Source organism: Chelmon rostratus, chromosome 11 (genome assembly GCF_017976325.1).
Source record: "Chelmon rostratus isolate fCheRos1 chromosome 11, fCheRos1.pri, whole genome shotgun sequence".
Taxonomy (NCBI): Eukaryota; Metazoa; Chordata; class Actinopteri; order Chaetodontiformes; family Chaetodontidae; genus Chelmon; species Chelmon rostratus.
In genome coordinates this window covers 14,086,136-14,109,374 of record NC_055668.1, presented here as the reverse complement: position 1 = coordinate 14,109,374, position 23,239 = coordinate 14,086,136, and the positions used below count along the sequence as shown (strand labels likewise).

At 44.7% G+C, this 23,239-nt stretch overlaps 1 protein-coding gene across 2 annotated transcripts in view; it reads left to right on the top strand.

Moving 5' to 3' along the window:
- The window catches only part of lzts2a (leucine zipper, putative tumor suppressor 2a), a 43,127-nt gene that overhangs the window by 10,249 nt on the left and 9,639 nt on the right, over positions 1–23,239 (top strand). The window contains exon 2 of one of the 2 annotated variants that reach the window (XM_041947439.1): positions 9,840–9,954. The gene's annotated coding sequence lies outside the window, so the exon portion shown is untranslated. Of the gene's footprint in view, positions 1–9,839; positions 9,955–13,830; positions 13,867–23,239 lie in introns of those variants that run through there. The other variant, XM_041947440.1, reaches the window with a different exon arrangement.

The window sequence follows — 23,239 nt, the reverse complement described above, 5'->3', positions numbered from 1 at the left end:
CCCCATCTCCCCCCTTAACTAGCCCATCTCCCCCCATCTCTCACGCTCTCCCATCTCTCCTCTGTGACTAACATTGGTGTTGGCCTATTTGTTATTCCAGCATTCTGGAGGTCTTTGTTTTTTAACCCATCTTTGTAGAAGAAAACAGAAAAAGGGTGATTCAGAGAGACCATGAGGAGGGGGGATGATGAAGGTGATGTCGGCAAAAATTAAGAAGGAGATGCGTGGAGTTGGTGGAGGAAATAGAAAGCAACGTTGTTGAGTACATTCTAGTGAATGTAGTAAAAAGTGTGCAGATTAAGCAAGAGGAAAAGAGGAAACAGGAGAAAAAAGGGGGAGTGTTGGGGGTGGATGAGTCTATTTATAGTTTATCCCTGCTGTTGGGTTAGACCGCCTGGCCCAGCGCAGCACAGCTCAGCATCCGTGTCAGTCTTCATGTCAGTCTCCATTAGCTCCATACACACACAAACACACACATACTTTAAATGCCCCGAGATTGTAAATACAGGCAAGAAAACGTGGGCGCTGACCTTTGCCACTGAAGTACAAGTAAAAGAGAATTACACACTGATGGATCTGACTGTGTGTGTGTGAGTGTGTGTGTGTGTGTGTGTGTGTGTGTGTGTGTGTGTGTGTGTGAGGTGCTAAGGTGCTACAGTCAGACAGTGTCTGGCACAAATATGCTGTGAAACGGATGTGAAATTGCGTGCCGCTCAGCTCAGTGGATGAAAAGACTGTCTTTTGAGGCAATTGGCGCACTTCAAAGAGCGACGTGTTCAATTTAAAAGACAGAATCAAACACGAGACACTACATGGCAAACTAAATCCTGCACCTGATTTTACTTCTTAATCTAGAGAATAAATTAACTGTGCACCACCTCCCGTGTCCTTCACGTTCTTGTTTTTGTTCTTGTTTCACATTTGCATATCTGTGTTCTCCTTTTTTTTTTTTCTCCCCCCGCCTCGCACATACACACGGCTACAAGCACACGTGCACGTGAATGCATGTGTTTCAGAGCGAGAAACGTGTTCCCTGAACTACATCTAACCACGGGCTTCCCTTCTGGCTGACTTGGATGACATCGGTGCACTTGTTTATTGTATCTGCTGCAGGCAAACACACACACAAACACATGATCTGACTGAGTCACAGGCAGAGGAAATAGCTCTTGTTTCAGACAGTAAATGCAGGAGGTGTTCAGTGTGTCTGCAAATAACCTTTTTTAGTTTATGAAGTATTTTCTGCAGCAGTGCACGCTCAGGGTGATGTTGATTTCATTTTCACGGATTTGGCTCTGCTACACGAAAACTGCATTATTTCTCTGTGTTAAGTCAGTAACACATTTCTTTATATATATATTTGTGTTTTTGTGGTGGAGTATGGCGAAAGCCAGATGGATTTTGTTTTTCTTTTAATCAGCCCACTGTGGGAAACATTGCATGGGAAGTTATTAACTGCGGGCTGAAGGCTGCGAGGACTGGCCAGCTACTGTATAAGTTCCTCGATGATTCATGGAACAGTCTCCGGGTTGCACAGGACCTCGTTTGTTTCTGCTGCTCCTGCCCCTGGCTCACCTCCAATAACACGCTTACTGTGGCAAAGGACACACATGTACAGACACACAATCATGAGCATGCGCAAGCGTTCACGATGTGCGTGTCCGGAGGCGTCTGCAGAATGTGGGAATCATCTCATGTCTCAGACTCGCTCTTGTGCTCTTTTTCTTCGCTCTGTTGTTGCTTCCTGATCATCATCTTGTGAATAAGAGTGTTATCTCTGCTGTGACACGTCTGCCGCAGTGGTGGAAAGTAATCAAGTATTTACTTATGTGCTGTACTTAAGTACAATTTTGAAGACCGAGTATTTAACTCGACTATTTCCATTTTGTTCTCAATCCCACCAGAGAGGCATTTTTCCTCCAAACCTCTCAGATGGTTTCATTTAAATAACTGTTTAAGAGGTGAAATGATCCAATGTGTCACAAAACAGCCAAGATCACAGAAAGGTCCAAAACATGAAGACATATTTCTGTAGATGTACATCTTGCGATCCTTTGGAGGGGCCTGACCCCCAGGTTGGGAACCACTGGACTGAACTACCTGAATGCATAGAAAATAGTTCAAACTAGCTCCACCTTGACCAGCTATACATATTAATATATGCATTATTATTATAATAATACAATATATAAGAGTATGACAAGAGAGAGTCCTTTTGCTGAATAAGCACCTTTATTTTAATGCTTTAAGTGCATTTTTCCAATGACATTTCTCTACTTTTGCATAAGTAGGATAAGCAGGAGTGTGTCTGCATCGTTGTAAACAGTCTAAGCACTTCTCCCACCGCTGGTCTGTGAAGCACTTTGCACCCTCAGAGTGGTTTCCTTGTATTCTTGCGACAGCACAAACCGTCCTGCGGTAGTCACGGATGGTGAAACAAGATGGAGACAAAAATCTTTCAATTTTCTGCAGCCAGCGTAAAGCGTGACAGCAGCAGCTCTCGTGCTCCGTGTCTCATTTCAGCTTTCTCCATGTTTAAGTGCAATGCACAGTTCAAGTGCAGCCAGATGCTGACAGGTGCTTCAGTGTGTTTCTGTGAAACATGCACAGATCTCTCATCTGGCGGCCCCCACCCCGTCGTCCTGTGGCAGCTTCCCCACGCACACCATGTTCCCACTTGTTAGAGCTGAGAAAAACAGAATGTGTGCACAGAAATGTGTTTGAAATAATGGAAGGCTGGGAGAATAATATGAGAGGAAACAAAGTGTGTGAATGAAAGGAGATGATTCACATCCTCCAGACAGACAAACTACAGCAGCAGCAGCAGCAGCAGGCTGATAGAGCCGCAGACAGACAAAAGCCAAGACAAAGCTTTTGGCTCTGGCCGTGGTTGAAGCGCTGAAAAGGCAAATGAAAACTTTCCTGCAGCCTTTTTTTTTCTCTTCTTCTTTGTTAATTTCCCCCTGCTCGCTTTATTTCCTCTGCTTCTGCTCCCCCTGCCCACACTGCTCATTAGTCATCAGCTGTCTGTGAACATGCAAGATCATCTTTTTTTTCTAAGAAATTTCCTAGTGGAGGTTGATTGTGTGCAGCTGTGGATGAGCATCAGCTGCTGCTCTTAAGATTGGTGACAGAGATAGATGTGACCACCGCTGCTGCTGCTCCACCCGTTCTCATGTCATCTCATCTAATCTGGCCAACAAGAGGGACGACTTAAGATCTGAAATCTTAGAGGAACGTTGCAGAGCAGAGCGAGAGCAGGAGTGTATCGATTAGTCACTTCACTTCAGGGAGGATTGAGTACTGTACGTGATGAGGTCATTCTCCTCTGGCAGTGGTGGAAGCACATTTACTCAAGTCCTGTACTTGAGTAAATACACTTTTAGTATTTTGAGTATTTCCATTTAATGCCAATTCTCCTTCCCTTTCACCTAGAAAAACACTAAACATCTCAGCTCGTTTCATCTAAATTAGAGCTGACCAGTAAATTGAAATATTATCAAAATGGTAATATGGCTAAATACAATATTCAGATCGAGCGAGTTTTTGATAAAGTTAAAATGTGTCACAACATACAGGTGTAAATTAAGTCTTGTGGGGCTACGGATATGGCTCGGCCTTCAAATCATATTCCAGACATAAGGGAATATGCTTGTTTGGTACAGACCCCAGCAAAAATCACAGTCCCATATTGTGATCACAGTGTGATTTTTTTCTTTTCTGCATATCGTTCAACCCTATTTTAATTTGCTGTTCAAGGTTCAAGGTGATAAAAATATCCAATATTTCGCAATGAAAGCAAAAAGTAGAGAAAAGTTCAAGATCTTAGGTTTTTCCTCTTTCTGACCCTCAATAATCATCTCTCCCCAGATTTACCTTTGGATGGTCTGAGTCCTTCGTTTGGAGCCGCTGGACTAAACAAGCTAACAGTATGTAAAATAGATCAACTAGGTAAAATACTGCTTACATGTTAATGCATCTGTAACAACAGTAACATTAGCAGTCTAATAATGTGATAATATAACATATAAGAGTGCAGAACAAACTTTTAGTTTGAAAACTTTTGTGCTTTGATATTGTTGTTTTTACTGAACTTTTCTTGGATGGCACATTGCTGGGTCCAGATCTGTACTGAACATATTAAAATCAGTTATTTCTTCTATTATTTGTACTTCCTTGAATATCAGGGCAGAAAAAAAGTTTTAATTGAAAACAGCCATCATTGGAGTTGCCAGACTTAGACAGGCTGCCCTCTAGTGAACAGCAGTGGATCTACACCGAGCCTGACCTGAGCTCCTTGATCAGAAGTGAGGTGCAAACCAACAGGACTGAAGTTTAATATATCCAGCAGATAGATCTATCAGAGCAGCGTGGGCAAATGCAGCTCCCATTGTTTTTTTTTTCTTAACCTATAAGATGAATGGACCTCATTAATCACGGCCGTTTGTCTTCAGTTGTAAGTGTAGAGGTCAGTGATTAAACCTTGTTCTCTGTAACGTAGCCAACTCTCTCTCTCTCTCTGTCTGTCTGTCTTTCCCTCCCTCGCTCGGAGGATCAGAGGGAGAGCTGCTCTGCTCTGCTCTGCTCTGCTTTTCATGGCTCTGATGTTGTCTGCCACCAAATCCCTGCTGAATAAAAGTCAGAAATTGAAGCAGCAAATCATGTTTTATGTATGTGTGCTTACACAATGAAAGCAGGCTGGAAAGTGGGCCAAGCATCACACAGGGCATATTATGGCAACAAAGCAGCTTTCCACTTTCTTGGAAAAACGACAGCGGCAGCCGGCAGAGTGCCGGGCACAGAGTACAATGTGAGTGTTCGCTTAATGACAGCGAAAGTGGAAAGAGAGATACATAGAAATTGCATTACCTGACTGCTCTATTCCTGGGAAGTGTTTTACTATTCTCATTGATTCTATTCTGGTGTAGAAACTGCACTGTTGACTTCTCAGCTCCATTAATGAACAGGTATGTCTAGTGAGGACAATGTAGACTGTCAGTTAATACAGAGGCGGCCGTTACTTAAATATCTCAGGCTGGACCAGGCGAGGGCTGCAGCTATTGATTGTTTTCATTATCAGCTCATTTGGTGATTGTTTTCTTTTCTATTAATCAGTGGTTTGGTTCATAATAAGAAGCTGCAACCAGAGAATTTGGGACATTTTTGCTTGAAAAATGACTAAAACAGTAATTTTCTTTACCATTAATCGACTAATTGTTTCAGTTCTGTAATTGATTGTTGTGAGCAATGTTGTAACTCACTGAGAAGATCTGCTTTATGTCAGTATTGCATCTACAGAGTTTTGGCACCAAAGTGGTGAACTCATGTGATTTATGTGGTGTGTAATTCAAAACAGATATTTCTGTCTTGTTATTTTCAGAGCTAAAGCAATTAGTCAGCCAACACAAAATAGATTGATCATCTATTTTGATACAAAGGCCAAAGGTCAAGGTCACTGTGACCTCACAAAACATGTTTGGCCACAACTCAAGAATTCACACTGATCATGACAGAATTTCACACACATTTCTTCTAGGATAAAATGATGATATGATGACATTTTATTTCCCAAAGGTCAACTTCACTGTAAATCTTCTGTGCTGCCGGGTTGAAGATGTGTGTGTGAAGCGTCCATGTAGCTTCTTTGCAGCAACATCCATAGCTGAAGCATTGTAGCCCAACACAGGCTCATTGGTTCTGATGATATTGAGCTTCAGGTGATTGTCGTTGCACCGTGTGGTGAAGCACTCCATCAGCCCTCTGTATCCTCTGAAAACTGGAATCATACATGGAACATACACTGGAATCATACATGTTGTATGATAGCTTCAAATTCAACAAAAAATACACTTAATACCATGTTATTAATTCCTTTAAAGTCTTCACTACATACTGTATATTACATGAGTCACCCACCCCTACATACTGTCTGCCTAATGTGTGTGTTAATGTGTTTGTCAGCTCAACATTTCTCTCTCTCCTTTCATTCTGCAAGAGTCACCTTGGCACAGATTTAGCCACGCCTTTTGTGTGACGGCAGCTACTTTCTCCCTCGCCCTCCTTTCACTCTTCCCCGATCAGTGCAGCCCTGATACACAGCAGAGACCTGGAGTCACCCAATAACTATAATGATAGAAGCACTGTGATTAACAAAGTGAGCCCAAAGCACACGAACTGCATAACCTTAATAACGCCCTGAGCTGAAGTTAGTACTGCAGCATCCTGTGGGAGTGCCACCCTAAATCATAGTGTCATTGTACTCACTTAAAGTGTGGTCCCTGCAGCGAGGACATATGCTGCTGTAGCCGTGTAATCTATCCACCAGTGATCTAAAGGATTAAAAATCTCTATCTAATCTGCACCCATGGGTTCACATCAGCCCATCATACAGAGTGAGATGTCATCTCCTGATTGGAGATAGTGTGTGTATATGAACTCCAAGCCCTACAGAGATCATTGCAGCATCACAGGTCATGTCTTTTTGGCCCTGAAGTGGATTTTATGAAAATTAAAAGATGTAAAGCCGACCATAATCAGGCCTGGGTCAGATCTATGTATTTATGTGTGCATATACGTGTGTGTGTGTTTGTGTGCATACAGTACAGTGCATGTGCCTGCATTTGCAGACCACTGTTTGAATATATCTTTCCTTGATTATTCGACACGCTAGCGTTCATGGCTGTAGGGGTGGCAATGGTTTGGTCCACCATTTCAGTCCAGACTAAAATATCTTTGACATTAATGGCTAGGATGAATCCTATTGCTGAATCCCTGGCGTCTGGCGTTTTAATGAGAGTGGGGGCATCTGAATAAACTTAACCATCACCCTGTTATCTCACAATTTCTACCCCAAACCCTCCCCTGTGTCCCTCAGGGAAGACCCTGACCATCTGTCCTCCTGGGAGGGGGGCTCCCTGTTAGGACAGACTGATGTCTTTACCCCACACTCAGCTTCATATGATCAGTCTGTGTCTCCCTGGGGTTCACAGCAACAACTACAAGGCACGTTGCCATCAAATCAGGCCTCAAATGACTGGAACACAATAATCATCTAATGGCAGAAGTCCCAGATCCTGATTGCCACTTTAATCAGTCGAACCTCAACCCAAAGCCTAACTGACCTCCATAAGTTTGTGAGATTTTCTGTTGACAGACACAGGCCAGCACATGATTTCATTTCATGTTTGCTCCATATTGATGCAATTTGAGCCTCTTTAAAACATCAGCTACATTAGAGCCATAAGGAAGCCTAGAGGCTAATCAATAATCAGGTTTTGGGTGATCATTTGTCAGAATGAAAGGGAGTATATTGATTTTGTTTGAAAGGTTATGCATTATGTCCTGTTTTCCAAATGGAATTAGCATTTTTTGTATCATCTGTATAGACATAGTTGAGCTTCTGGTGTTTGGTCGATGGAACAAACAATGCACATTTCTCTACCTTATATCTGGGGTAGTGTCATTAAAATTCAGACATACTGAAATCCTCTGTTTATGTGGAAGCCATATGATGCGTTCATCCATAGTTGATCAAAGTTATAGAGTGGCTGATTTTCTGTGCTGCAAAAAACACAACATCAAACTCCAGCTGACACAGTTTGCCTTGACAATACCATTTCTATGAAGGAAAATGTGTCAGCGTGACCGTATGTATTCCTGCAGCTTGTCTGACTGTGAATAGCTTTTGAACGAGCTCAGTCAGCATCTGTTTGTGGTTCCTGAAAGCAGCTCTGAGGCTCGGCCTGGCAGATGGGCGATACGGCAGGACTGACCCCTGCACCGGGCCACAAGGGCCAAAATCAATAGTTGTATCGTATCACTTATCAGACTGTAACAAGCTGACTGATTACCTCATCGGCTGCTTGTATGGAGAACGGAGAGGTGGTGGGCAGGAAGCAAAGGGAAAGAACGGGTGAGATCAGATGATAAAAATGCATCAATGAAAAAGGGAGGGTGATTTAGCATTAATGGGGAAAAAGAAGTTTACGCGTACAAACAGAAGAGCTTGTAGTTTCTATTACTGGCAACCAGGGGGCGACAAAAGTGATGAAACCAAGCCTCACAAGGTTTTTTTGAATAAATACATTGTTGCTCTTGTCTTAGCTGTGATGCTGCATTAGATATTTACGCACAAGATTTTTTTGAGAAAGGAATAACAGTAGTAATGAGGATAGGATGAGCAGATGCACAGAGGAAGTCATTGCTTTTTTCCCTAATCTGAAGTAGCCCATAGATTTGTTTAGCTTAACTCTTCTGCAGCGCATAAAACAGGAACATGCAATTCAGGATATTATATTATAAATAAAATCAATATATCATATTTTTCATTTGCATGTAGATTCTTGTTCAGGTGCCAGTTTCTCAAAGACAGACTTTAACTGGCTTAGATCTCACTAATAGTCACACTTCAGACAGACTTTAGTCAGTTAGACAAGGATGTCTAAGTTCATATAGCTTCAGTAGTGTTATTGCAGGTCACTGGAGTCTCAAGCCTCTTTCCCTTCTGTGTCACTGATTGCTACCATTGAAAACACGGTTATTAGTTCTGTGTTAGCCTAGAGTGGCTAACTCCCTGGACTTAAAACAAGACCCTGTTTACACCTGGCATTAACATGCGTGGGGGATCTGATCACAAGTAGGCAGCTCTAAGCACAGATTTAAATGCACCCAAGACACATTGAGGAAAGGTTGATATCTGGTTACTGCATTGTTTTTGCTGCATGTAGGTGAATGTGTCTCGGGCCACACTGAAAGACCACTACACATCAAACGTGCACGCTGATTTCAGTTTGGGCAGTCGGTTCCAAAAACAGAATAGAAGTACGTATTTATTTGCACATTGAGCGGGGAAGTGAGCTCTGATCACAAGTGGTCACTAGATGTGCCAGATGTGAACTGATCTACTTAGAGCTTCAATTGTGATCAGATCACCCAAGACGCATGTTAATACCAGGTGTAAACAGGGCCTAAGTCAGTCCTTTTTTGGTCATGGGTGCAGGGGCATTGTGTGCCTTTATTTGGCAGCGGACAGCAGAGAGATGACAGGAGATGAGGAGAAAGAGAGATGAGGGATGCATCATAACCTCTAGTGATGAATCTACAGGACATTGTCACGTGGATCTGCAGCTCCACTCGTCCTTACGGAGCTCTGTAGTGACTTTCGGCTCATTGTTTAGCTGTTCGGCCGTTCTGTTTTGGTTCACTCTCACTGCTCTCGTGGCATCATTCTCTGCAGCCGTTTTATTGAAAAAGCTCTAAACACCCGTTGTGTACTACCTGGCTAGGACTAAAGGCAGATGGTGAACATAGCAGAGCATTTAGCAGCTATAGAGCCAGATATTTTCCTCAGGGGTGTGTAGAGACCAAAAACAGAGCTAAAAGAGAGTGAATACGGGACTAATATTTGTCAAGTGGTAGAAACACGACTCTTAGTAAATGATAATGTTGCTTCATAGCTGTTGGATGTATAAATCAACAACTGCTGGTCAACAAGTTCTCCATATCATGTTAAAGGTGATGCTACTGCCCCCAAGTGGCCAAACAAATATTGCAGGTTTAATGTAATGTAAAATGACATATGTCAAACCGATTCCATAAAGGGCCATGTGGCTGCAGGTTTTCGTCCCTACCAAGGAGGAGCACACCAGGCCAACCAATCAACATCGAGGGATCACTTATTAATTGATTCCAGCCTGGTGTGCTCCTCCTTGGTTGGAATGAAAACCTGCAGCCACATGGCCCTTCATGGAAACAGTTTGACATTTAGATTCTAAATGCTGCTAACTTCAGTGCAATTTTGAATCAACAGGTTAACATCAATGCTCCATGTTTTCCCTCAGGCCAGAGTGCAGGACAGGAGGCTGAGAGAGGAGCGAGGTCCTGGGATGAGAGCTCTCTGCCATTCCCCTCTCTCCCCTAGACCTCCAGGAGGAGAACGCTGGGCGACACTCTGAGGTAAAGAGCCAGACAAAAAAATAAAACACCCTCTGCAGACAAAACCCTCCTCTGACGACGCTGACCTTCAGTATGTGCTGACTCAAGCGTCCCCCACTCCTCCTACCTCTCTTGTTCTTTCTCTCTCTCCCTCCCGCCCTTTCAGTGTCGTCCTTGTTTTCAGTCCTGTCTTTCGGGGAGTTGGGGACATTGATCACTGGTCCGACTCCGTGGTGCAACCTCAGTTTGGAGTGACCTGCTGTGGTCACTTAGTCACATAGACAAACACACATTTATGGAAATGGGGGTCTTGGCCTCCGTCTTTGAAGTGTCCGATTAGGGACCGGGTTTGGAGATGGATGGCAGTTGGAGTGTGTGACACAGGAGGAGGAGGGAGGGGGAGATGAAGGGTCAGGGGGTCAGGAATTTGCGGCTGAGCCTGTGTTGTTCCATACGGTAGCCGGGTGTCACCAATGGAGTCAGGGACGGTGTGTTTGTTTACTTCTACAACAAATTTTCTCTACAAACTTCACATATAGAGTTGCTTCTTTTAATCTCAGGGTGTGTGTGCGCACTGGACAGCTACAACCAAGTTATTGTTTGCTTTGTTTTTGGGCTGTGTGCAGCCACCTGACACTGGATCCAGACATTAGCTCCTTATCATTTCTATCAGCTCAAGGCCTCACACTGAAGGGCAGTGTTTGAAAGATATGTGGGGTGATAATCATGTGTGGTCAAAACAGCAGCAGCTGTCTTCCTCTCTTCTTTCCGCCGTCTCCATTACAGATCTGTTGCCTCCTCTGCCCTCCGTCTTTTCCTCTCGTCCCAGCCCAGCTGTCCCCTTCCTTCATTAGCTGTCCCACAACGATACCCACCGCCTGCTTAGGCAAGGTCACTTTCAAAATACAAAAGACTCAGTTTAGGTCTTTCTTGGCACCTTAGTTTGGGTTTATACGTCTTCCTTACAAGTTAAAGCTGCACTAAACCAAATAATTAACAAAATGACTATATATAATGTGAAATGGGTCCACCTCAACTCTACAGAGCATTTAAGCATCTTTCAGCCCTTTGTTTTGGTTTTAAGGGCTCCAACTTTAGAATTTTGGTTCAGTCTCGCTGCTCTCATCAGCATTGTCTCGAACAGCAGGCAGCTGTTTTCAGAAGCTGTAGAAGCTGTAATAAACTCTAATATGCTGTACGCTACCTGCCCGGCACCAAACTGTCTGCTCACTATTGCAGGCTGTGTTAAAATACAGTCAGAAATCTCAGCCCTGGCCCACTTGAAATTTCTTAAAGCTGGCAAAGCATGGAGGCAATATGGCTTGACACCGCCGCACCCAACGCAGATTAAAAAAAGACCAATGAAGACAACCTTAAAGACGCTGTTAACTATCTTACTGTGTGTTGCAATAGTATTAGCTTGATTTTTCTATGGATGCTTTACTTAATTTGCAGCTTACCTGCTGATTTTTGCTTTGTTGGTCTGGAAACTGATTTAGGATTATGAATCAAAATAAAACTTCTCACCCGACTATGTAATGCATAATATATATTTTGATTGATAATATAATCATGCTGTGCATTTTATTGTAAAAACAGTTGGATATTTGCTAAAATGTTGGCACCAGGCAGCAGATGTCAATCCACACAGCGTGACCCACTCCTCATCTGCTGAATGTGTAAATATGCATGCTTGATAACGGATTAGCCGCAGCGGCTTTTTTCTAAAGTGATGTCATGTCAGTGTACACCTTGTTGCACTGCCCCCAAGTGGACAAAAAATCCCTGAATTCAAGTTCGTGATGTTTAACAATATAAAAATGTTCATCTGAAACTCATCTACTCAGTTTCCCTCATAAGTTACCTGTTCAGGTTGTCAGACAGAGATAAGGGAATAAATGTGAAAAACGTGATATGAATGAGGATACAGGAGAGGTGGCGGACTGTCTACTGTGTGTGTGTTATACATACATATTATGAGGGTTTAACATGTTACACTGAACTGATATACTCAGTTTGTAGGTCACCTGTTCGGAGGCTGAAATAGAAACTCTTGCTGACTCACACACACACACACACACACACACACACACACACACACACACACACACACACATACACACACATGCATAAAAGGCTCAAAAGCTTTCTGTTGTTGTATTTTCAGCATTGAGAAGTGGACTGTGTTAATGGCAGTAAAGTGCCAAGTCAGAGAGCAGAAGTGAAGTCTCTTCTCACTTGTTATACCGCTGTGGGACTTAGAGCGATGTACAGGGAAGTTCCAGTAAAGAGAGAGAAAACACACACACACCCACACACCCACACACACCCACACACACCCACACACAACACACACACAACACACACACACACACACACCCTTCCCCAGAATTACTCAGCCCTCCTACTGGTTTTCCATGGAAGCACACAACAGTAAACCTACAGTGGTTAGTGAGTGCACCAGACACTGCACAGACAGCCACCAATAGTTTAGTGCTTAAACAGTTAGTTGAATAATCAAACAATGAATTGTCAGAAAAAATTAAACAATTGAACTGTTCTGATTGTCAAATAATCGCTTGTAGCCGCGCCAGCAGCTTTGTGAGGCTGCACTCAGGCACCGATGTGATTTGAGCTAAACGCTAACATCAGCCTGCTAACATGCTAATAAGCTAACTAAATAGCATTAAACAAAAAAAAAACAGCTCAGATTGGTAGGAATGTTGTTAGTTTTGCAGGTATTTGGTCATAAAAAAGTATTGGAGAAATTGAAAGATATCAACCTCTAGGTGGCGCTAGAGGAAAAGTCAGGGGATCATCTCCTATGGGCACTGTCGTTACAAAATGTCATGAAAATCCATCTAGTGGTTGGTGAGAGATTTCAGTCAAAAGCCAAAATGTCTGGAACCACCATTTGAGATTAAATGGTAGAAACTAATTAAATGAAGATGAAGGTAATCTCTTAGTGTAGCCAGTCACTGCACACCCCCTTGTCTTTGCACCGTCCACCCTCTCAACTTCACCTCTAACCAAACAGCCACAGCACATCACTCAACATCACTTTCTGTCACCTGCCCAATCGTCCTCATGCTCACCTTCATGTGCACGAGACAGCATGCAGAGTGTGAGATGAGAAGATGAGCACAAAGATGTTATGTAATTTACCCCAACTGAGTGAGTTGACCCTCCCCCTCCCTCACTGTAGCGGCTGCAGCTCTTGATGTACTTGGTGTTGTTTGATAATTGCACAATTGTGTGTGACTGCGCTGTTATTTAGCCAAAGGATAGATGCTGAAAACTGGGGGTGAGACGTTCCCCCGACACCTGCGGGCCAACCTGCTTTCACACACACCCACCAAACAGAAGTAGTGCATGACATTTCCAAAATCTGCTCAATCTGACGCAGCATTGTGTCGATGCAGAGAATATGTGTGAAGGAGAAGGGGATGGATGAAGCTCGGGCTAAAAAGAGAAAGGGGGGAGGAGAGAGAGGCAGAGGAGAGTGTGTGTGCATGTGTGTGTGTTAAAAGAGGGAAACTAGAGGCAGGGGGCTGGCAGACAAAAGTGAGAGAGGGGAGGGAGGAATGAGGAGGAGGAGGGGGAGGCGGTGCTAAGGCAGACAGCAGGGAAGGAAAGCTGAGAAGAGGAACATTGGAGTGAAGTGAGAGGAGGAGGAGAGGACAGGACGGGAAAATAAGGGGGCTTCCATTTGAAAGTCCTCGTGTCGGGATATGAGGTCCTGGTGCGGCGCAGAGGCGACGGCAGGAGGCTGGAGTGTTGTGGAGAAGAGGTAGACGACGGGAAAAAGCAGGAGAGACGTGGAGAACCTGAGCCAACGGAGATTGGAGTGATTTTTGCATTTTTGTTGTTGTTTTTTTTTTTTCTAAGAGAGACAGAGACAAGTGGAGGCAGCGATGCAGGGCTCTCACAGGGGTGAGTGTGGAGAGAGAGAGTGTGTGTGTGTCTCTGCGTAAGCGTGTGTGTGTGTGCGCGCGTCTTAACTCAGGCTCTCTTTACCCTGCTCTTTATCCCAGTTTGGCTTCATTTACATGAGGACAAATTTGCTCGAGGAAACTTTGCATTCACGAGCGCCTTGAGTCAGTGTGAAGCCACTTAAGAGGGTGTCGATTGCGGTGTGCCAATAATGGAAGGTGTGTAACGGAAAGAGTTTGAGACAAAAGTTGCTCGGCGGGCCCATTCACACGGAACCACTGATTTTAACAGGACTGGGAACTAGTTCAGGAATGCCAGGGAAGGCCAAAAAGTTGGTGAGGGCCTCTAAAATCTGCTCAAACTGAGATCTGAATGGTCAAATAATGATAAAAAATCCCTGGAAAACTTGACATTGAAGGCAGCTGGATGATTCAGAGTCAGCTAATTTGCACTGGAAAAGTTAGTTTTCTAAAGTTGTTGCAACTATAGCTGCTCTCTCTGACCCTGGAGACTTCTGGCCTGCACAAAGTGGGACAAACAGACTCTGTAGCTTGGATTTGTTGAGGTGGGATGGTGAGTTTTTGGCAGTGTGCGAGCCCAGGTTTTCTAATCCTGACCCTGGGTAATCTGCTCATTACAGACTGTTGGGGTATTGATTTGAAATTCCAGCCTTCAGAAAACCTGTCCCACCCTCTGGACAGTTGGCCTGAAGGAGGAGGAGGAGGAGGAGGTGGAGGAAGGTGTTATCCAATCTGTCTGCACACACACTCTCACATCAAAGATCATGAGGCAGCATCAAATTTCTAGCAGACAATTAAGCTGCATCTCAGGAGCGTGACCCGTGCAAAGGGAATCTTTGTGTTTCTTCTGATGACGAAGCACTCTGCCTGCCGCTGTTTCTCTTCGGTCTTCGCGTAATTACAAGACTCCTCGTGCGCCTCGGGCCGCATATTGTAGTTTCTCATCAACTTTGTTATGGCTTCAGGAGTGATGTGTCAGCAGATGTGTTTATAGTCAGAGCAGTCATTCACTCAACTCTTTGTAAGAGCTGTCTGTTTGACCGTGTCACGTTGGGGTTTCATTTGCGAGCACGCCGGAGAGAAGACTGTAATTACCCCGACTGGATTTTGGCAGAGATGGGAGGAGTGACGTTTCGCTCCGCGAACACAGCGGCTGTCAGCGGGCAGGTGTCGAGGCGCGAACGCTGACGTGTAGTTGAAGTTGGGGGTAAGGCGGAGGGGAGTGAGAGAGGGGGCAGAGAAGAAGAAGATGGGTTACCTCATCTCCTCTGTGCAAAACAAATGAGGTAAATGTGTGTCACGTGGTGCAGGTTTCATACGTAACCCTTTCCAACTGTGTTGACTCATGCTTCCTGTGTATGCATGTGTGTATATGTACTGTACTGAAATATAGTAAAGTAGCTCCAAATTAAAGGAAGTGAAGTTTTCTCCTTCCCTTTGAGGGTTTGGTTCCAATGGTCAGCTCCATTTTGGATCCATTTCCAAGCTAGTAAAATACTTTCATCCATCAGTCACATTCTCTCTGAGATAGTCTCTACAGGCATCTGCAAAGAAAAAACTGGTGATTTGCAGGAGGGTACTCAAGACAAATGAGAGACCAGTCCAGCATGTTAAAGTATGAACTTGTGGGACGAGTGCTCCGCCCACCATCCTGTGACCCGTCAGATTCTGCATAGCAGTGCAACAGCAGTTCTGGTTCCACTAAGTGCACCGTCCCTGCAGAAAAATCTGCAACTTATTGAGCTGATATTTGCTGAATGATAAAGCAGAATTAATATTTCCGCTTGGGTGTTTTTATGCCTGCAGCTGTAGCGCAGCCCCCCCAGCGAGGAGCAAATTCTGTACCAGGGATGAATGTCACAGAGCAGTGACAAAATGCGTGGTGGAAGTCCTGCACCCTTTCAGCACAGTGCAAAATCTGTGGTTTAGGTAGGAGTGAACTTAAAGCAGGGCATATGTTTTGAACTAAGTTGTCTCCATAACCCCACCAAACAAAAGAAAAGATTTGTTAAAGGATTCAAAACTGGATTCAGATTCGATCCTCAGCTCCATTATTTTCCAGTGGTCCCGTGGAGCTAAATGTCGTGCCAGGTATTTATGTAAAGCCTGCAGTTGAGAAGCATGGTGGAACAGCGAAGGAGGGAGACAGAAACACAGGAAGACCGAGAGACAGAGAGAGATTAGAAGTCGGCCTGGCTTCTGCTCAGTTTGCTGAATGAGTGTTTTCCACGCCAGTCCCGTCCCCCTCCCCTCCATCTTTCTTGAGTTTACAGCGTCACAGGCCGTATGTCTGAATGCATCTGCACATGTGCTTCTTTGCCATGTCAGATATTTTCTCAGATGAGTGGAAGTGAATTATACATCGAGGCTGGCACAGTTAAACTGAGGCGTCGCTGCTTATGTAACAGCTGCTGTGGAACTCATTTGCTTGGCTGTATTTAGCAGCACTGTGCGTGTGTGTGTGTGTGTGGCATTGTGTGTGTTATATTCTGCCTTAGCTATGATCAGTGATTTCACACGAAAAGCTGTGACACCTTTGCTGAGCCATTTCAGATACTGTGGCCCGCTTTTCCTCACTGAAGCCTGGTAGCAGTCAGGCCTCCCTGTCAGTGCCCCCCTTTCTCGATCTCCCTCACATTATGGGTCACATTGTCAGTCAATGTGTTGTTGCTTTCAGTGTGAGATAACAGGCTCCCTCTCTCTGCTCTCTGCCCTCTGTTACATTGAAACAATGGCCCTCCACTGTGCATACAGCCAAAGCAGCAGGGGGGGAAGGAAGGCAAGTTTAGGAGGGAAAACTTTACTCTTCTCTTCACATTTGGGACAATGAGAAGTCAGAACAGGCCTGAGCACCTGGATTTTCCACAACATACTCCAGTAAACACCCTGCTAAAGACAAACTGACCCGCTCCTGCGCTGATAAGAAACTGTAACCGCCCCCAATTAATGTATCAGTTCCAAGTAAATGAGTTAGGGCTGAAGCGGTCATCGATCCTGACAAACGGTAGTCCACTGGCCAGACTAATCCCTGTGTCTCTACCACTGGTATCCTTGGTATTTCCAGTGTCTGCGGGTCTGACCACTGACCGCCGCTGGATAGCTGTCAGCGGCTGGAAAAATCTCCTGGAAAATCCAACATTTGGAGCGGACCAGAAACGTCAGCCAGATCTTCCCCTTTCTCACATGCTGTTAGCTCAGTTTCCTCGCATGCCAGCCGACTGTAAACAAGCGCTCTTCAGCTCCGGTGCTGTTTAGGGCTGAGTCTGCAAACTCTGTACTTTCTGGTGCAAACTGAAATGTGTGCATAGCATTCAGATTCAAGAACTGTCAAGGATTTACTTATTATTCACTATTTGATCAGTCGGTTCATATTTTTTTTTCTTTAAAGATAGTTTTGCAACCAGGGAGCCACTACTATTAGCTGAGAAGTAGTACAGCCCCCCCACCCCCCCACCCCTCATTATTTTATTGCCGAGAAGAAATTGTTTTGTAGGCGGTGCTGAAACGTTAAATGTCAGATGATTGCCAGCCCCAGTGTTCTTAAGACAATAGAGTGACATTTAGATGACAGCTCTTTTAATCTACATAGTAATTAATACATGCAGCATAGACAAGCTGGACGTGGCCACGGCCATATGCTTCGTCTTATTCACAAAATGTGCACACCACAATCTCAGTTTCTTCAGTCAGCTAAAGCTCTCTGTGGAGGAGCTAATAGGACAACGCATGAATAAACTACACTTTGTAAAAGTAACACGCTGGACCCATAAATAAGCATGTGATTGACAGTTCATGTCCCCAAATGACCGTAGTGTTTTCGCAGGGCTGTGTTGCCGCTTTCATGTCATTCAATCTCAATAGATTGCTGGCTGCTCTCTCTGTCAACCCCCACAGGGAGTTCCTCTGAAGTTATATGTGTCTGTGATAGAGAAAAAGAGAAAAATTCTAGGCCTCGGCCACCCCGCTCTCCAGCAGCCCCGCTCGTCTGAATTGAGGCCAGATGCTTTGAGATGCTAAAGAGCCAACCTGTCCACTGTCAGACGCATACAAAACTCACTCACTCATTCACCTATTCACTCACTGTCTTTCTTCCTTCCTTCCTCTTTCCCACTCCCCCCGTCTCTCTATCTCATTCCGCCCCATGCATGAAAAATGTGGGCCTCCGTTGCCATTGCAACGCTTCCAAACAGAGAGAGAAGCTGAAGTCCGCAACAGCAACAAGTTGGTTGTAAAGGAGGAGAAGTAAAAAAAAAAAAGAGAGAAGGAAAAAAAACTGGACTGTGGGAGGACCTGTTGCCAATTACTCCTGCACAGACTCACAACTTTGAAACCTTATTTCTCCTTTTGTGCGACCACAGAAAACCTGTTAATAAAGTCAGAGCTCTGCAGCAGCCTGGACGCAAGAACTCACAACTTTTGTACAGCTACAATGTCAACCATGTTACTTTGCCAAAGAGGACAATGTCTCCCCGGTTTGAGTGAAAGGGGACTTGGCACAGAGGCGATGGGTTAATGAGGACTGAGTAGGTCTGCACGCATTCAGCAATCTCAATCACACTGCGAGACTTGAAAGCCAAGCCATGTGGGGGTAGGTGACAGTGAGCGACCGCTCAGACAGACAGTCATTGTGTTGGAATGGAGGCATATTATAACCTCAGGTCTTCTGGCAAAACCTTAAAAGACTTCTCTCATTTTACAGTGCAGTCGGCTGACTTCACTCCAATACTGTTCTCCTGCCTGTTTGAACTTTTATTGTGGACTTTCAGCAAGTAGATGCGTGACAAATAAATGGGAGAGTAGATTAGGTGTGTGTGTCAGTGTGCTGCTGCCTTGCCTGTACTTGTGGATTTGCTTTTGTTAGCAGCCGTCGAGGATTACTGTGACTCACCTAGACTGTTGATTTTCTCTCTGCCTCAGTTTCTCTCTGTCTGTCTGTCTCACAACCTCCATCCACTGGGATCACTCGTCTCAGGATTAATCAAGGCCACCCAGGCTCTGTATACCAAAGTGGAATATTTCTGCTGGTCTGAACAAGCTCTCAGCTTCACGCCACACTCTTTCAATATCCTCCTTTATTTTGGAAACTCAAAGTGTTTGGGTACTACCAACTACCGTTCTGTGATCAGTGAAACTCTGCTGGGCAGTGACCACCCGTTAAAGAAACATTTACACAAAGGCATTTTTTATGAATGGTTCTCATTACTGCCTGCATGCTGATACTTTTGCCCTCGTCCGCGCAGAGCCTGCTCTTATCTGACAATTTTATACTTTCCACCTGTTGCTCTCACCTTCACAATGGCTTCGCCTTCGGTTAGTCACGCTGCGGTGTTGCTGTCAAAGCAGGGGCAGATGAAAATCTAGCTGCATAGACCAGTGAGCGGGGAGTTTTAGGAAAGGGGGGATGGAGAAGGAAAGGCTCACAGGAGAGCAGTAGAGCAATAATCCAGACCAGGAAGAGAGGAACCGGGATGTGGGTGAAAATAGTTAGGAACAGGAAAGAGGGATGAAAGTGGAGGAAGGAGGTGGAAGCCCCTAAAAACACGGCAGTTCGTCAGGAGGATGTCGCCTTTACCAGTGGTTAAAGCTGCGCTAATCAGTATTTTAACAGTGAATCAAATGTGTGAGGTGATTAACCCACAGGTCATTGTCACCTAACTCAGCAGTTCTCCTCAGCTCCACTGAGCCTTTTAGCATCTTTTAGCTGATTATTTTGGTTTTGTGGACTGCAGCATTAATGTTTTGGTTCACTCTCACGACTCTCCTAGTTTTCACCAGTAGCAAAAAAGTTGTAACAGTAACACCTGACTGTACACTACCTGCTCAGTGCCATGTAGTGCTGCCAGAATGCACCTTTTTCTCCAAGTGAGGAAATGAAATATTCACAGTTCACAACTTTGCATAATCGCTACATTTTTTTTTAAGCATGTGAAGATCCAGTCATCACTAACACTTATGTAACGCCAAAGAGCCAATAAAAATAAATGGGATGGTCAAAGTTGTCATATTGACGTCTAAAGTGTGTGGATTGATTCAACTCGTGCATTGAGTAACATGCAAGAAAACGTTCCACGCCTTTGAGCAGCACGGTGAATTAACGTCTGACGGTTTCTTTTTCTGTGATGCATTTGTAATGAAGCGTTAAAAAGCCAGACTGTTTGACTTGGCCAGCTTATGCTGCATTCGCAACGTGTACAGGAAATGAAAGCTTTCTTACCTGCGTTTTCAGAGCCTGTTAGATGAGCATGCCCTGCCTGCAGTGTAACTTTGCACGTGCCTTAGACACAAGGAAGTAAATGAAGTCTTTCAAAACACAAGCTACTTGTGTTTATTTAAATATACCACGCTAATTACAACCTACTGCATGGTATCGCCAAACACGACTTAGGTAGATGTTTGGCTGACAACCACTTGATATTGTCAACATGGTTAGAGTCCATCTAACATTTGAGCTTCTGGTCAGTTATGTACGTAAACTCACCTAAGTAGAAACAGCCAGCACATAACCTTCGAGACAAGCTACAGCTTGACCATGTGCGTGCACGCATGCACGCGGGTCATAATTGCCCTCTAGTGCTTAAACAAACAGCACTACACCTCTGCCCAGCGCCAAACCGCAAGCAGACACAGTTCGCGACTAGCTGGTGAACCCGGTGGAGCGTTTAGCAGCCAAAGAGGCAGACACTTCCCTCACGAGGTGGTGGAGACCAACAACAGAGCTAAAAGGAGAATGAGTATTGGATTACATGCACCGGGAATTGATTAGGGAGTACGCTGTTATAGAGAATTGCAAAAAGGTTTGTCATGATTTGTCAGGTTGCTCCTGTCCAGGTTGACATTGCCGTCAGCTCACTGGAAGCATTGCATTTGTGTTTTTTGTTAGACGTTCATGCATCTAAACCAAGCATAAGTACAGTCGCTAGCTCGCTTACCCAAGGCTTCCACACAAGCATCCACAAAAAATCTGCTGTGTTTGCTCTACTGTAGATAATAATAAGAACAACCTTTATTTGCAAAACACCTTTCATACAAGAATTGCAGCTCAAGTGTTGTAGGTCTCTTGCTGCTGCAAAAGGTGACATGATGCACTTAGGATGCTTCAGTTCAGTTTGTTCTCGCAGTGATAGCTCACATCAGCTGGGACTTCTGCCAATACAGTCTTAGCCAACAGACCATAGTGTAGCTGTCTTCTCTCTTTTTGTTTTTTTCCTCTGTCTCTTATCATTACAACATCGGAGCGAGGCAGGCATGTGGAAGGATGATGATAAAAGAGAGAAAACTGAAAACTGGTTTAGATAGAAAATGATGTCTGACTTCACATTTGATTTCCCTGCTAGGAGATCTTAAGGTGCCCAGATCTCAGTGTCTGTCTGCTGGCCAAATAATGACCAAACAGGATTATAGGTGCCCAGTGTTCCCAAGAGCTCAGGCCTCTTTGGGCCACGTAGTATTGGAATTTCCCTAAACCCCCAGCCCTCACCCCCACTCAGCCTGCCTTTGTGTTCTCGCCGCTTCTTTTTCTTCTGCCTTCTTTTCGCTTTTCTGACTCTGTCCTGAGCCCAGCAGAGGCTCCGGAACAGCTCGCAGGTTGCGTGTGATTGCAAGGGGTGATCTGCTGCTGCGGAATAATGGGCTTCCTCTCCTGGGTAATACTGGCGTTATTAACAGACTTATCATAACGGGATTATTTCCCCGTCACAGACCCCACTTCTGGATCTTGTTAGAGAGCTACCTGGGAAACCTCTTTCTTCTGTCAGTCCTGCTCTTACTCATCCCAGGCCAGTTGGAGGCATGTGGAGGGTAAACTCCCACGACCACTTGGTGTATTTACAGTTCCTGTCAGAGGCAGTATGGCTGCCTTGAAGCCATTCAGCATCATTTAATAGTCTTAGAGTGTCAGGATGCGGTGTAAAGCGGCCTCAGGTTGACCCCATAATAGCTGGCTGCAACACTATTGGAGTTTATTTTTGAATGTCAAATCAAATGCCTCGCGGAGAGAAAGCCTCATGAAAGACTATCAGAATGATTTGAGGCACTTGAGATGTTTTCTATTTTTAGTGACGGTGACTGTTTTTTTTCTGCCAGTCTTGTGCTGCTGACAGGGGAGGAGGATGCATGTAACGAGGAAGGTGGAGGAGGGCGAATGGAGGGCTGGTAAAAGTACTTTGGTGGAGGAATGCAGCCAAGGAAGGGAGGAGAGGAGGGCTTCAATAACTCTAAGAAACAACCAGTGAGCAACATCAGAGGGGGAAATTAGCTTTTGGGATTTGTTGCCCGAGTAGCAAGAACAAAACCAGACCCTTGAAGGTCACAGGGGTGGGAGGATAGAATCAGACCAGCTCCCCTCCACTCATCAGGGGGTCACAGGGTTATGGCTGTGGGGGTCACGGTTGACGGTCTCAGAGGGTTGTTAATTCTATTATCTGTGCCTGAGAGGTCCTTGTCAGGGCTGGGAGTGAAGAAGAGGTGGGGTCGGCTGGATAAAAGGTGAAAGGAGGTTGTGAGGCGTGATTATTCTGGCATGGGAAGTGATCACATACCACACATATCTTTATCTCCTTGACTCATGTGCACCCATGAAGTCTGTCTCCTCTCGTTAACTCCCCTCACTCCCCCTGTCACGCACTCACGGACTGCTCACGGTTTAGTCAGTATGGAGTCAGCTGGCAGGAATTGAGCCACCCTGCTGACTGATTATTAACCATTAATTCAACGAACCCAATATGTTTTCTGCTCAGTTCCCGTGTAGTGCTACATGCTCAAAAGTGGTTTGATAAATGTAATGACATGTTGCCAGCCTTCGAAGGCATTCATAGTGTTGTCTTGTACTGAAACTACCTCTGCACACCTGGCCAGTTGCTATCCATAATGGGCTTTGTTCGTGGATTGTCCTTGGTTGCAGCTGGCGAACTGGACAAAACCGAGAATCTGAGAAACATCCAAAAATCTCTGCCTCTTCCACTTTTTTTCATTTGAAGCACTGCTGAAGCATATTGACGCCTTTAGTCTGACAATTTTGTTTAATTTTCCCAAACAGGCAATCACGGTCAGTGTAGGTAGTGATTATCCAAGTGTGCAGAGGTGAGAAAGTAAAGCAGGATTTCAACTTCAACAAAGCCAATTCGTCTGGCCTCTTGTGTGGCCATTGGAAACGGGTGTAAACACTTTTGCCTTTAGATGTGGTCGGATGACACTTTGTATGAACTCGTTTGATTCAAGCCTGCAGTGTTTCTGACACCGTTTGACGGTCAGGTAACCGCTTAATTTGGAGCATACTGAACATACATAAATAGATAGCTGTTGTTTTGCAGTATAGTGCTGTACTTGAATGTTTTTTGTTTGTTTGTGAATGTGAA